Here is a 13,325-nt window from a genome sequence, read left to right as displayed (position 1 = left end):
GTACTAAGTAACAACCCTAAAACATGTACAGTCTCTCTACAGTTCACTCTGCCAGTCTGCTGCCATTGTACCATGCTGTTTGCTGATATGGATATATCCTCTCTTTAACCATTCACAAAAGCACTCAATATGAGTTCAGAGTTTTTAGGAGATACTATAATGCTGGCAGTATGCTCAGATGTTAGCTTTCCTTTTGTTTTTTCTTGATGTACAGCTTTCCCTTTATCGTTGAAACATCTCCAACCAAAAAGCTGTTAACTCCATACATTGACTGTTCCCTTTCTGAATTAGGACATCTGCCAGCTTGTCCTTGACAGCTGGTGAATTAGTACATCTTTTATGTGCTTCTTAAGAACAAACGACATCTTTTTTTTCCTGGTGTCTTTGGTCTTTTCACTGATTTGAAAGATGCCTGTAGACTGCTGTACAGTGAAGACTACTCTACTCAATTTTCTTTGAAATATCTCTCCTCCATTTGTTTAATTAAAACATAAAACATCACATTCCTTTATGGAATACCTCTGAATTCATCTCTTGGTAAGATCATAGCTTCCTACTGAAGTCTGTCTTGAAACATTGAAACAGCCAGCTAGTCTTTCTGATTATTTGCTCCAAGCTTCAACCAACATTACACCTTTAGAAACTTCTTGAAATGTTTTGGGGCTTTTTGCGGTTTTGTTTTTGTTTGTTTGTTTGTTTGTTTTTCCTGGGGCAAACATGATTTGCACTTTACTCACCTTCTCAGTTAAAACAAGATTTCATCAGCTTTAAATATTCCCTCTCAGAAGTTCTCTGTTTTGATTAACTGAATCTGAGTTAAACTGGCATGCTAACACTATTGTAACTTGCTTTAGATTTCTGCCAAAAATATTTGTTAAGAGGGGCTTTAAATGATATTCTGCTTGGGTTGTTCTTTAACTGAGAGCAAAAGCATTTTTTTCCCCTCGATATTACAGTCTGAAAGTCTTCAGGCTGGTTGGCTTGTATTCTACTGATATAGACACATATAAATCTTTCCTTTTTTATAAGGTATTTTCTTAGCTCTGACATCTATTTCATGAAATAGGTATGTGGACATAGATGTATTAGATTCATGCAGATATATAAAGGCCTGCCTAATAGTTGCACATGCTTGCATGTTTGGGACATCAAGAGCTTTGGCCCTTCAGAGATCGCTTCCTCTGGGGCAGGCTCAGCGTGACTGGCATGGCTGGTGTCCACTCCAGCACTCACCATCTTGTGGTAGACTTGCAGTAGCACTCTAGAAAGTAAGCAGGTATTGAGAACATGAAACAAAGAGGAAGGAAAAAAAAATCAGTTATAGACAGGGTCTATTTATACATTTAATTCTTTTAAGCAGAAAATTGGATTTTTTTTTTTTTTAACTGAAGTCTGAAAGATTGAAATTACTCACGGTAGCTCACCAAGCTAATTAATACTCGTGTCAATGCAATTTTTTTGGATGAGATTCTTCATGTATTAATATATCCAACATGTTTCAGGCCACAGCATGGAATCATAGAATCATAGAATCATAGAATCATAGAATCATAGAATAGTTTGGGTTGGAAGGGACCTTAAAGATCACCTAGTTCCAACCCTCAAGCCATGGGCAGGGACATCCCACTAGATCAGGCTGCTCCAGCCCTCTGATCGTCTTTGTAGCCCTCTTCTGGACCCATTCCAACAGCATATCTAACTCCTTATCAGAACTGCTAATATTTGAATGGTCCATAGGTAAAACATGCTGCCTATTAATACTGATCCCCAAGCCACATCATCTTTTCAGATATACATGGAGTTTCTGAGAACTTCAAACAGAATAAGTCTGTTGCAGTCTTTCCCTTCTTCTGTCATATACACTTAACTTATGATTCTCAAAGATCGCTTGGCAGCTCAAAGATCCTTCAGGAAGCAACCCCAATATTCATATTGAAAGCTTAGCAGATATGAATCTGGAGTGAATCCTGAAAGAAAAAAAGCTCCTTCCTAACTTGCAGTAAGTAGTATGGTTTATTTATTGCATGAAATATGCATAGAAAAATCATTGTTTCTTCCTATATTGTCATCCTTTGTTTTATATAGTGCTGAAGCAACAGAGACAAGCAGAATCCCTAAATCTAACCCTCTGGGTGTTGTCTCTTCTCTGACACCTTATACCCAAAAATTTGAATGTGGCTCTGGAATAAGCATTGTTTGAACTTACTAGTTCATGATAAGTAAACAAACCTACTTACACACTAGCATTGCTCTGCATATGAGGCCCAAGTCCACCCGCGTGTGTCCCAGAAGGCCTCACAGTAGTGTTTTAAAATGGTTATAGGTAAAAAGAGCTGACTGCTGAAGTTGTTATATTTCCTTTCAGTCTCTGTATGTGTAGAAGAGGATCCATGCCATGAACAGTTTTTCTTTACCAGAGCTACATAAGGATCCAAAAATCTGCCTCGTTATTATTTTAATTTCCTTTTTTATTGCAGTCATAGAAACGGAAAATTTTTACTAGCTTCGCAATTTAAAGACATAAATCTCTCCATTATCTCTGCATACTGGTTTAATACAGTCAAGCTGTTAAAAAGAAAAAGGAACAAAAAAAGACAATTTGATTGCTGGTATTTTGTGGTGTAAAGCTTGCTTACACTATATTGGGTCTGTAACACTAGAATAATGAAGTGGCGTCGGGAAAGTACAAATCTAATATTTTATGGGGTGTGCATCAGAATCTCAACAGATAAAGGCAGGTGAAATTACAGGCACATTCTCCTTGACAATATTCATATCTGAGACACTCTTATGGCTTTGTACAATATGTACTGATACTGACCTTAGCATGCACAGATAAAGCTGGAAATGTGTATCTATTAATCCACACCTCAGTGGCTTGCCAAATTCTTTATTATCCCATGATTTTAGCCCACTAGTTTCTCTTTTAATTAAGTAACAACTGTGAAAATGTAATAAATTCTGTATGAAACAACTACACATTCCTGTATTGATTTCAGTCTAGTAGATCATAGCCATGGGGACAATATGCCTGAAGGGTAACAAAGTGAACCTAGAACTCTGTCATCTCATTTTTGTCCCCTGTTGTGACACCTTCCTGCTTCTGGGGATGCAGAGCTAGCAATTTTAGTCCGGCTACAATCCTGTGTTTTGTTCTGTGGATCAGCAAACTGGGGTATTACAGAAGCACAGCAGCAGTCTTTTTCCCAGAGGTTGAGGGCATCTCTTCTCTGCAGGCAAAGTGCATGATCTTGCTGGAGTACCCACCATCTGCCTGCCTAGAGCTCCTGGGAAAAGGAACATTTTATTTCTTTGTTGAAACGTATTATGTAAGCACACATATTTTGCACAGTGTAATTTCGCACAATGCACAGTCTCTTTCGGTCATTTACATTTTCCAGCAGTGCTAATTAAATCAACAAAAGGGGACTCAGTTAACCAACTGAGACTGTCCTAGGATAGAACAGCTTCTTCGTGCACCGAGCAGCTGGTTCTGTAGGCCAAAACCAAGTGATGTCTATTATGCCTGAGTACCACACTGTACAAAATGTACCTTTGATTGCCTAAAGTCATTCCTTTATTGGCTGGGCTTAGCAACATACAGTAATTTGAAAGTGCTTATTGACAGTACTAAGTCTTCAATTTTTAATTTAAAAAAATCAAACCCATTTTTGTAGTTTTTTGAGAGCAAGCCAATTTTAAACTACCTTGCATTTGCATATTAGGGATCTGCTGTTATTGACTGATAGAGAGATATGTCTTCACGCAGTCTGTGTCCCTGCCTAGAAGTGAAGAAGTATATTGTTACTGCAGAGGGAGCATTGTCAGTATTAAGTACATGGAAATACTTTGCTTGGTCATCCTGAAATCTCTCAGTGGTATTTGGTGTTCAGTTATTTTTTTGTGCTTTATCCTCCTACCTTCTCACTGAAAGAAGTAAGATTTTCCTTTTTTATATATGAAAATATACAAAAAAATCCGAGACAATACTGAATGTACAATAAACAATATCTACAGATATTTTATCATGTGATATTGTATCTAAGTGAGAGTGGTTCAAGGGCTGAATTAGAGGATGTCAGCCTTGCCATACTGCAGCAGCTGGAGCACCCAGGCTCTGATGGGTACTTTGATTGTTCATTTGCCTTGGAAAAATGCTTTCCAGAGATAGACTACTGAGCATAACAGCCCAGAGCTTGACCCAGAGCAATAGTTCCTTTGATCTGAAATGTCCTAGTAGCTGTAGCTGAGTGATTTTATGACAACTGTTGCTGGATTAATTAATGCATAAGTAGGGCAGAACGCTAAAGTTGTTCTAAAGCCACTCTGTAGCAAATGCATAGAACAGTGCTATTGAGGCCTCAACAAATTCTTTTTAATTTTTCATGTTGAAATATGACTCAATCTTTTACCAAAATTTACACTGCTTTGATTGTACTTTTCCTGTGCATCTTCAAAACTTGCCTAGTGTGATGGATTGTGCCAGAAAATACTTTGAATAGGTTTTATATTAGTGCAACAGATACTATCTGTCATGCTGCTGTGCTGCAAAAGCAAATAAGTTTGTCACAATAAAAGATGCTTCACTGACAAATTAGTACTTTTTTCAACCCTATATCAAAACAAAACGAACTTCTTGGTTTATTTGTACCTTCACTTTTCTCTCCCAAACTCAAATTTATTACACATGCCAGTCTTTTAATTATTAGAATTAATAATTAATTATTCTTGTAAGATTATTAACCACTTTATAAGACTGCACAAACAATGAATAATGAAGTTTTACATGTTTTCAAGAAAGCAAATAGAATTACTTGTGTTTGTTCTGCAGTCATTCTAAATAGTAAATGCTTTTTTTGTTACAGATTTTTCTAGCTATATCTAGCTTTAAAAAAAAAAAATAGTTTCAGAGGGAAATTATATACTGCTTCCAACTTTTTACATATATATTACAAGATTTTTTTTTTCCTGAAAGTCACCTATATAATATTGAACCATCTTGGATATTTAGAGATAATGGACCCACCTGCCCTGGCAGGGAAAGAAAACTTTTTGGTCAAAGACTCTAATTCTCAAGCTACCACAAAATGAAAACCTGAATAATACATAGCCTTGGAAACACTGCTGCTAAATTTTCAATGAAATTAACAGTGCAGTCTTCTTTTGAAGCTCTAGATATTATGTCCACTTCTAGTCTAGTTATTTGTTGATTGATTTGTTTTTAAGCCTAATAATGACCTTTTCATTTAGTACTGCAACTTTTGTTTCAGTGAATCCCAAACACTCCACTAACTTCCTCTGCTCCTCTGCCTTGCCTGAAATGCGGGTTTCTTAGTATGTAGCATGTATCGCCACTTCAACTATGTCCTACAAGGACTAAATAGTGCATCCATTGATCCTGTGGCCTCAACATGCTGAGGCATTCACCCACACTTAGCTTAGAAAGAAGACCGTCATTTGCTCAGTTTCCAGTGTGACATTCAGTTTGGTTTCATGCACTAAGAAATTATCTGTTCAGTTCCTGACTGAGCACAACCCTGGTTAACTTGTGTGACAGCTGCAAGATGGTAGCACTATGAACTTTGAGCTGAAAAGAGTATCACACAGAAATGGAACAGGGAAGATCGTGGCACATAATTGTTCTGAATATTGTGTTGTGTGTAAAGCTAGAGGACACCTTCTTGACCAAAGGCTAATTCACATGATTTGTCTTGTCTTAATTTACTGTTATGTAAAGCACCTCCCATTTCAGTTTTTCTCAGCATTTTACTTGCTTTCCCTTGATATGAATGCCATTGCACTTGATTCCCCATCCCTGGAGGTGTTCAAGGCCAGGCTGGATGGGGCCATGGATAGCCTGATCTAGTGGGATGTCACTGCCCACGGCAGGGGGCTGGAACTAGATGATCTTTAAGGTTCCTTCCAACCCAAACTATTCTATGATTCTATGATTCAGGAAAATAGCGTTTTGGGTGAAGGGTATGCATTTGGTAACACATATACAATTCAATCTCAGAGATTAGCAATGATTTTGTGAACTCTGCTTTCAAAGTTCAGTTTGTCTGTTGCAAACTGAGTCTGCATTTGAGAAGTTTCATGAAAATGGTGCCCTGATATTTATGCAACAAGCCATTAGAAAGCTGGGAATTAATGTATTATTAATTAATGTATTAATGTACTTTTGATGTTAGGTTATGGATTCAGACTGAGATGCTGCAAAGACTTTAAAATCTGGACACCAACCTAAATCATATTTTGTAGCTATTATTAGAACTCATACAATGGTAGCCTCTCTGAGCATGCTTGTCTCATAAATTGTGTGTTACTGTGATTTTTTTACTAAGATTAATCTTTCTTTTTACAAAATGTCAGCGCACAATTCACAGCCTATTAATATGGCAATATTATTCCCAGAATTAAGGAATATAAGTCTCTATCTCAAGCAATTAAAATTGTGCAGCTATGATTTAAGTAAAGTACTCTTCAGATAATTCAAGTCTGGTGAAACTACACTACTATTCCTATTGAGTCCTTCATATTTTATTCAAATACATGTCAAATCTCAAAGTTCCATCACAGCTTTGTTCCACAACGAAGATAAAAATGAAAGCGTATTAGAGGAAAAGAACATTTGTGTCCCTGGTAAATGAACAGTCATATCGCTGTATTCAAAGAAAAAGAGCATTAAACAGAAAAGTAACTTTTCCAGTAAAGGTGAGGAGCAATTACTGTCTATTTTTAAGAGGAGCTGGGTTTACTCATGGCAAAGCAAGGACAGAAGACTATTTGTCCACAGTAGGAAAATTTAAACATATTCTTTTAAGTTCTACCTTTGCTTGAATAATAAAACTTGTACCATATTCTTCTTGAAGACCAAATATCTGTTTATGAAGCTCACAGCGTAGGCTTTTAAGAGGAGGCAGCCCACAGGAGAGAGGAGCACAGAGAGGACTGTGGAGGCTATGGATGTGGAAATCAGAGGTGGCTTTGGGCACAAGTGAGATGTGTGAAGGTGGATCCTGAGGAATGCTGTTTGAAAATGTCCTCTTGCAGGAGTTCTAGGCATTAAAGTTGATGTTCTACTAGAGGACTCCAAGAGTGATTGAAACGTTTCAATGTTAGGTGACTCATCACTACTTCGCAGAAAATTAAACTGACGCAATGAGACATAATTTGTACCCAGCCAGAATGAATGAGGCCCATGTTATCACCATTATTATGTATCAGAAGATTAAAGCTGCATTTGAGCTTTTCCAGAGAAGCCAATTTGTAAGTGTGGATTTTTGTTGGTTTTTTTTTTTCCTGATGAACATGTCAGTAAGCAGCACATAGAGAGAAGTGTGGGTTTGTTGGGTTTTTTTCCCAAGAATATGCACGAAAAAATATTCTGATATAATTTAATTAAAAAGTGAGATTCATACATCTTTATGACTTTTATTTTCCGCTTGGTTAACTTGTCTGTTGGACATTTGTGGTTAATGTGAATTTTCCTGGAATTCAAAACAGCTTCCTGACACTATATCCAGCCCAAATAACAATATAAATGTTTTTCTGAAGATAAACCTACCCCTAATTAGTTCCCTACAAATGTTTTTAGTATGTAACAGTCAATCTCTTGTTAAACTTACTCTATGAGTTTTCATCTTTATGTGCCCCTTTATTTTCAGAGATTTTGTCTGTAGAATACCAATAAGATGTTTTATTCCCCTTTTCCAGCTGTTCTTATTGAAGTCACTTGGGACCTTTCTATCATTTTCTTTAGGAGCTGTGTCTGGGACTTAGGTCACGTAACAAACATTGGCCTTAACAATTTTCAAGCTTTGTTGTGGTACCCTTTGTCCAAATAAAAGGAGATTTCTATGAGTGGGAGCATCTGAATGCCAGGTAGTATTTGAAGTAAGGCTTCTGTAAATATGTTCAGATTTCAAGAGGCAAAGTCTGTCCTTACAGATATGCCTCACCACTATATGGCTGCGCAGGCTGAGTGCAATTTTTGACATTTTCATTTTGTAAGTGAATATATAATCCCTTATGGTTTAGTGTTTGTCAAAAAACATCTGTAAAGGTAGCTATTTCCCTTGCAGTAAGTCATGTAGGAACAATCACAGTCTTTTAAATATATCAGTAGCAATCATTAGTGTTTAAGTTATCAGTCAAATCAACGATATACTTGGAGGCACCTACAAATGGCTGTTTCATAATTAGCTTAAGTGAATTTCAAAACTTAGAGTAAAAGGCAGTTCATTTCCAGATGACTTTGTAGAGAAGCAGCAGAATTATTCAAACATGATTTTTACTTTATTTGTCCATCTACTAACTAGAACACCAAATAGAACATAATTATTCTGAAAGCAAAGTGCTACAATCTGTCCTTTCTGCTACATGAAGTGCAGTTGAGCTTTTTTTTTTAACCAACCAATTAAATCATGGTATTTACCAGGAACTCCAGTCAAGAACTGTACTGGGTGTTCAATTAACTGAAGAGAACTTAACGAAGTACTTCTAGATAACAAAGCTACAAAGTGGTTTTACTAGTTAGATGGCTGTTTTGTGAGGTTAACTTGGGAGTGTCTGTCTCAAAGTCAATGTTGCAGGCTGCCAGCAGGCTCTGAAAGATGCTGCAGCTGACTTCACAATGGAAGGCTGTTTCTGTAGCCACAAGGACTGGAGATCTATGATTGTAATAAGAGCCAAGTTCAGTAATCCAAGATAAGTTACAAAAAGCAGGTGTGTTTGGCTCAGCTGATTCTCCTGCTGACACAGTCTCCCTGTATTGTTACAAACAACATTTTTACTTCCTGCAGAGTGCACACTTAGAACCATGGAATCATAGAATGGTTTGTGTTGGAAAGGACCTTAAAGATCATCTAGTTACAAACCCATGGCAGGGACACCATCTACTTGGGTCTCATATGTCAAACAGAGGCTTAAGGTGAACCACAAAACTAAGAAAATAAAGCCAGGGAATGATATGTTTTCACAGTATTCCAAGCATCAGCCTACTCTTGACGTTGCTGGTCTCATCTTACTGCTGCAGGGTGTCCTGTTGGACTAGTCCTTACTTAGGCTGCTGCAGTAGAAGGTACCACAGGGGCAGGAGTAACACAGTGGTGAACTGAACCCAGGTTGTCCTTAGGCAGTGAGGATTCTTCTATTCGCAGCAACAGAGAAAGTGGAAAATGTCTTCACTGCGAAGATCAAAGAGTATGCAAACCTCAACCTGTATCCTGGTCTGAAGAGAGCAGGTGAAATACATCACCCACAGAGATTAGGAAATTGCACATTCGTACAAAGACATACATCCAAATATGAATTCCAAATATGAATGTTCATAATGGAGAAAATTATTCAGTGTTTGGCTAGATTTGGTTAAGTTTTTTTTAGTACAGTCTGTAGTCTGTATATAATACAATCTGTATGCAATTTATCCTATAAGACCTACACTGCTGTATCCTAAAACTTTGAATATAAAATGCCAGAAGGAAGAAACCAAATATATATCTAAGTATGGAAGTACATATGCATGATAAATACAATATACATATACATGACATATAATATAAAAGATCAATAAGCAAAATGGTTGGTGATATGATCCATACACAAAGAGAAAAGCAGACTAGTAGGCTACAAATAGTAGGCAATAAAAGAGAAGGCCATTTCCCCATCAATAAACTAAACCTTAAAATATTTTGCATTGTATATGACACATATAAGAACATCAAGATGCACATTTTTTTCCGAAGCCTTTACTCTTGTATGTTATCTTTCCACGCTTTCCACCATGATGGCTCAACACCGACGTTTTAAGACTTTGCAGATAAGTCTGATGGCAGACTTGGCTGAAGGTAGTACTGGAAGGCAGGCCTGAGTTCAAAGAAGACCCACGCTAGGGGGTCTAATCTAGGGGCAGAAGGGCTTTAAAAATAAAATGTATAATCTTTAGATGATGACTAGAATGTTTTACTAATGTTTTGGTTTACTATTTTTAGACTACTGTTATGGAAATTACATACTTCACATGGTAACCTGAAGGAATTTCCAGAGCTGAATATGTCCAATGTACAATAATTAGTGAAATACCAACATTCTTCTTTATACACCTGTGAGCACTAGATAGGTTTGTTGAGAATAATTTCCCTTAAATAATAGGCTTAGCTTCAGGCTGCAATATAAGTGCTTATAAAATCCAACCAAAAGTTTTGTTATTACTTGGAATTCTCATATTGTCTCTTAAAAGTGGGAGGTTTTAGTTAGTCTTGCCAGTTAAAGAAACTATTAAAGGAAATTATCTCATTCAACTTCATAGATATTAAATGCATGACATCTTTAATAATCAAATACTATGGTAAGAAATACTTCGGTAAGAAATACTTCATTTGTTTAAAAAATGTTGGTTTTACTACAAACAATAGCAATTCATATAACTAATGGTAATCATCAATTCCTCTTTAAGGAATGCTTTCTTAAAGATTTTTTTTCTTATATTTATTACAATAAAATTTTACTGGGGTTGTGAGGGAAATGAACTCTCTTGAGAGAACCATCTGGGGAAAAAAAAACTTCGAGAGAAGAGGGGATGCAGCAGATAATATTTTTTTGGTTTAAAATCTTTCCAGTTACATCAGGGAGCTTGCAGTGAGTTATGTACAGCAGTGGGAATGTTCTGGAGCCATGCTTGGTATGGGCTTTCTTGCACCTGTATAGTGGCAGTCCATCATTGCTGCTCAAGATGGCATTCCTGACTTTTGAGCATACACCAGCCTAGAGCTGCATGGGTCTGGAGAACGGGACTAGACAAGGAGAGCTAAAGATCACCTCAGGTTAGGTCTTATAAGCCAGAATGAAAAAGTCATAGAGATTTTTATAGGTAGGTGAGGATAGTGTCACTGAGGTGATGGGAATGATTGAGAGGGGTTATATATGATGATTTCAGGTATTCTGAATTCTTGAATTGATTACATTTCAAAAAATATTCAGAAATGAGAAATTAAACCATATGCACAGGTTTTGGGGTTTTTTTTCCTTAATAATGGTTATAATTTCTTGACAGATCCCACAGTAAGTCATAAAAAATCCTTGCAACAAATTTCATGGGCAAAAGACTTCTTTTTATTTCATCAGCAGAGAATAGAACTAATAAATCAGGTTTTCCTGATACTTGGTTTAAAGAAGTGATGCCATCATTTAGGCTATTAATTGAAAGGTCTGTTAGATCATTTGTTAATGATGAAAGAGAAGTTAGTCTTGCATGCAACAAAACATATGCCTTCTGCAGAAGGGGTACAGAAGAAACTTGAGTTATTGTCAAATGTCCATGGAAGCATACCGTAGTATTAATATAAAGATCCAAGTGACACCTGAGTAAATATTAATGGTGAGAGTCTCTAGTAGAATAGCCTGTGAAAGGCTGCTCAGCCATGGCATTTGACTGTGTTAAATATATGTCTTATATTTCAGTCAGAAATGGGAGATCGTTGAAAACATGGAAGAACACAGACTGGTGCAAGTAGGGCACTAGAAGAGAGAAGGTACATATTAAAAGCTTATGAGCTTGCCTATTTTCACAGGTCCAGATCCTAAGATATTTCCTTTATTTTTCTCAGACACAGGACACTTAACAGATGCAAATCTAGATGTAAGAGATATGGTTACTTATAGATTTTTCTAACCAGGAGTATTTATAGGACCCAGAGAAACTGAAATCTAATCTCAGCAGGTAGAATATCTCAGGCAAATTATTCTTGGCTGAGATGAAACCGGTTTTACTGTTGAAAAACAAATAATGTACTGCACCAGATTTTGGCAAGTCATTTCATTGCAAGTTTATGATACAAGGTGAGAAAATACCAATGGATGAATACTCAAAAATATTTGTTAGGAAGTTATGTCCATAAAAATTGCATTAAGGGTAAGAAATAAATTATGTAAAGCTAAAACTGTGGGGAAAATAAGAAGAATGTTTGTGTTTTGCAAGCAGTCCTTCACTGTAAAATAAAATACAAGAGTAGACTCCAGCTGCAGCATTGATAGGTTACCAAATAGGGAGTTACAAGAAACCCCACTAATAATTAGAAAATGCTAAACCTTTATCCCTGTCATTTTCTTGGAAATGGTAATTAACTTTTTCAGTTTTGAATTTTTTTAATGATCTACAAAATATTCAATACCCTTTTGTATAAGTGTTTTTTTATTATATTTCTTTTCTGATTAGGTTTTGATAATAGATTCTGAGAAGGGAAGGAAACCTTACAGAAATGCCTTAAAACACTGTAAAAGGATATATTTTGCTCATTAAATTCATAAGCAAAACATGCAAACAGAACATTTTTTAGTTCAGTCAAGGGTATTTAACTTTATAATCTGTGGAATCAAATTCAGTCGTGGTTATGAGTTTGCCATCATGATTGGTACTGTACCTAAACCAGAGGTACATTATGCAAGAGATCGTTACTGGAAGTATTTAATTTATGTCCTATATTACCCAGTTAGCAAAGCAATGGGATTCATTGGAGTGAAATGAAACTGAAACAGTGTATATGCCTCAAGCCAGGGAAAAGGGAAAAAAAACCAACCCCTCCGTGGCTGCAAGCCAGTGCACTCTCTGTCACTCAGTTATCAGCCTCCTCCTTTGGTACTGGCCAAAGAACAATTTAATTATGCTCTCTGGGTTGGGTTTCTAAGGCTTGTGCTATATAAAACCTCTAACATACAATGGCTCTTGCTTTTGCTGCCATGCATGGTGAGCAGGATGTGGCCATCGTGAGCTCCTTCTGTCTGAGCTCCTCCTTGTGAGCTGCTGTGCAGCGGCAGTGGGGCTGGTGGCAGCAGCCCCTGAGCATCCTTCCGAGGTCCTCCACTGTGGGCTGGCTGTTAATAACAGAAAACTAGGAGTTAGGTCCAAGTCTGAATTTTTGAGCATTTCAATGGTTTTGTTATACTGTGAAAAAGAGAAAATGAAGTTGAATTTCATAGAAAACAAGGCAGTCCTGGGTACCAGACAATTGTCTAACTGGGTTGGATGGGACTATTAAATAGGGGATTTTTTTTTACTGCCTGTAGAAACAATTTCTCTCTGATTGTTTCTCTTTCTATGAATGCATTTGCAAGTCACTAAGTTTATTTTTTCCCTCCAAACAAAACCAAATGATAATATTTTTGGTCTCCTATTTCAGCCTTTTGAAGGACATAGTCCTGTTATTATTACTCATGTTACTCTTGATTTATATAGTCCGTAACACAAGATCTAATTCACTGCTGATAAATCAAGGCTGCATTCTTCCGAATCTCTATAGTTTCTTGCAAAAAGTCTTGTGGCCCCCTAC

At 36.8% G+C, this 13,325-nt stretch overlaps 1 protein-coding gene across 14 annotated transcripts in view; it reads left to right on the top strand.

Annotated features, from left to right (window-relative positions):
* MAGI2 (membrane associated guanylate kinase, WW and PDZ domain containing 2) overlaps nucleotides 1-13,325 on the top strand; it is a 735,321-nt gene that overhangs the window by 206,666 nt on the left and 515,330 nt on the right. The window lies entirely within an intron of this gene.

This window comes from Cuculus canorus, chromosome 1 (genome assembly GCF_017976375.1).
Source record: "Cuculus canorus isolate bCucCan1 chromosome 1, bCucCan1.pri, whole genome shotgun sequence".
NCBI lineage: Eukaryota > Metazoa > Chordata > Aves > Cuculiformes > Cuculidae > Cuculus > Cuculus canorus.
This window is presented reverse-complemented; position numbering and strand designations above follow the sequence as displayed.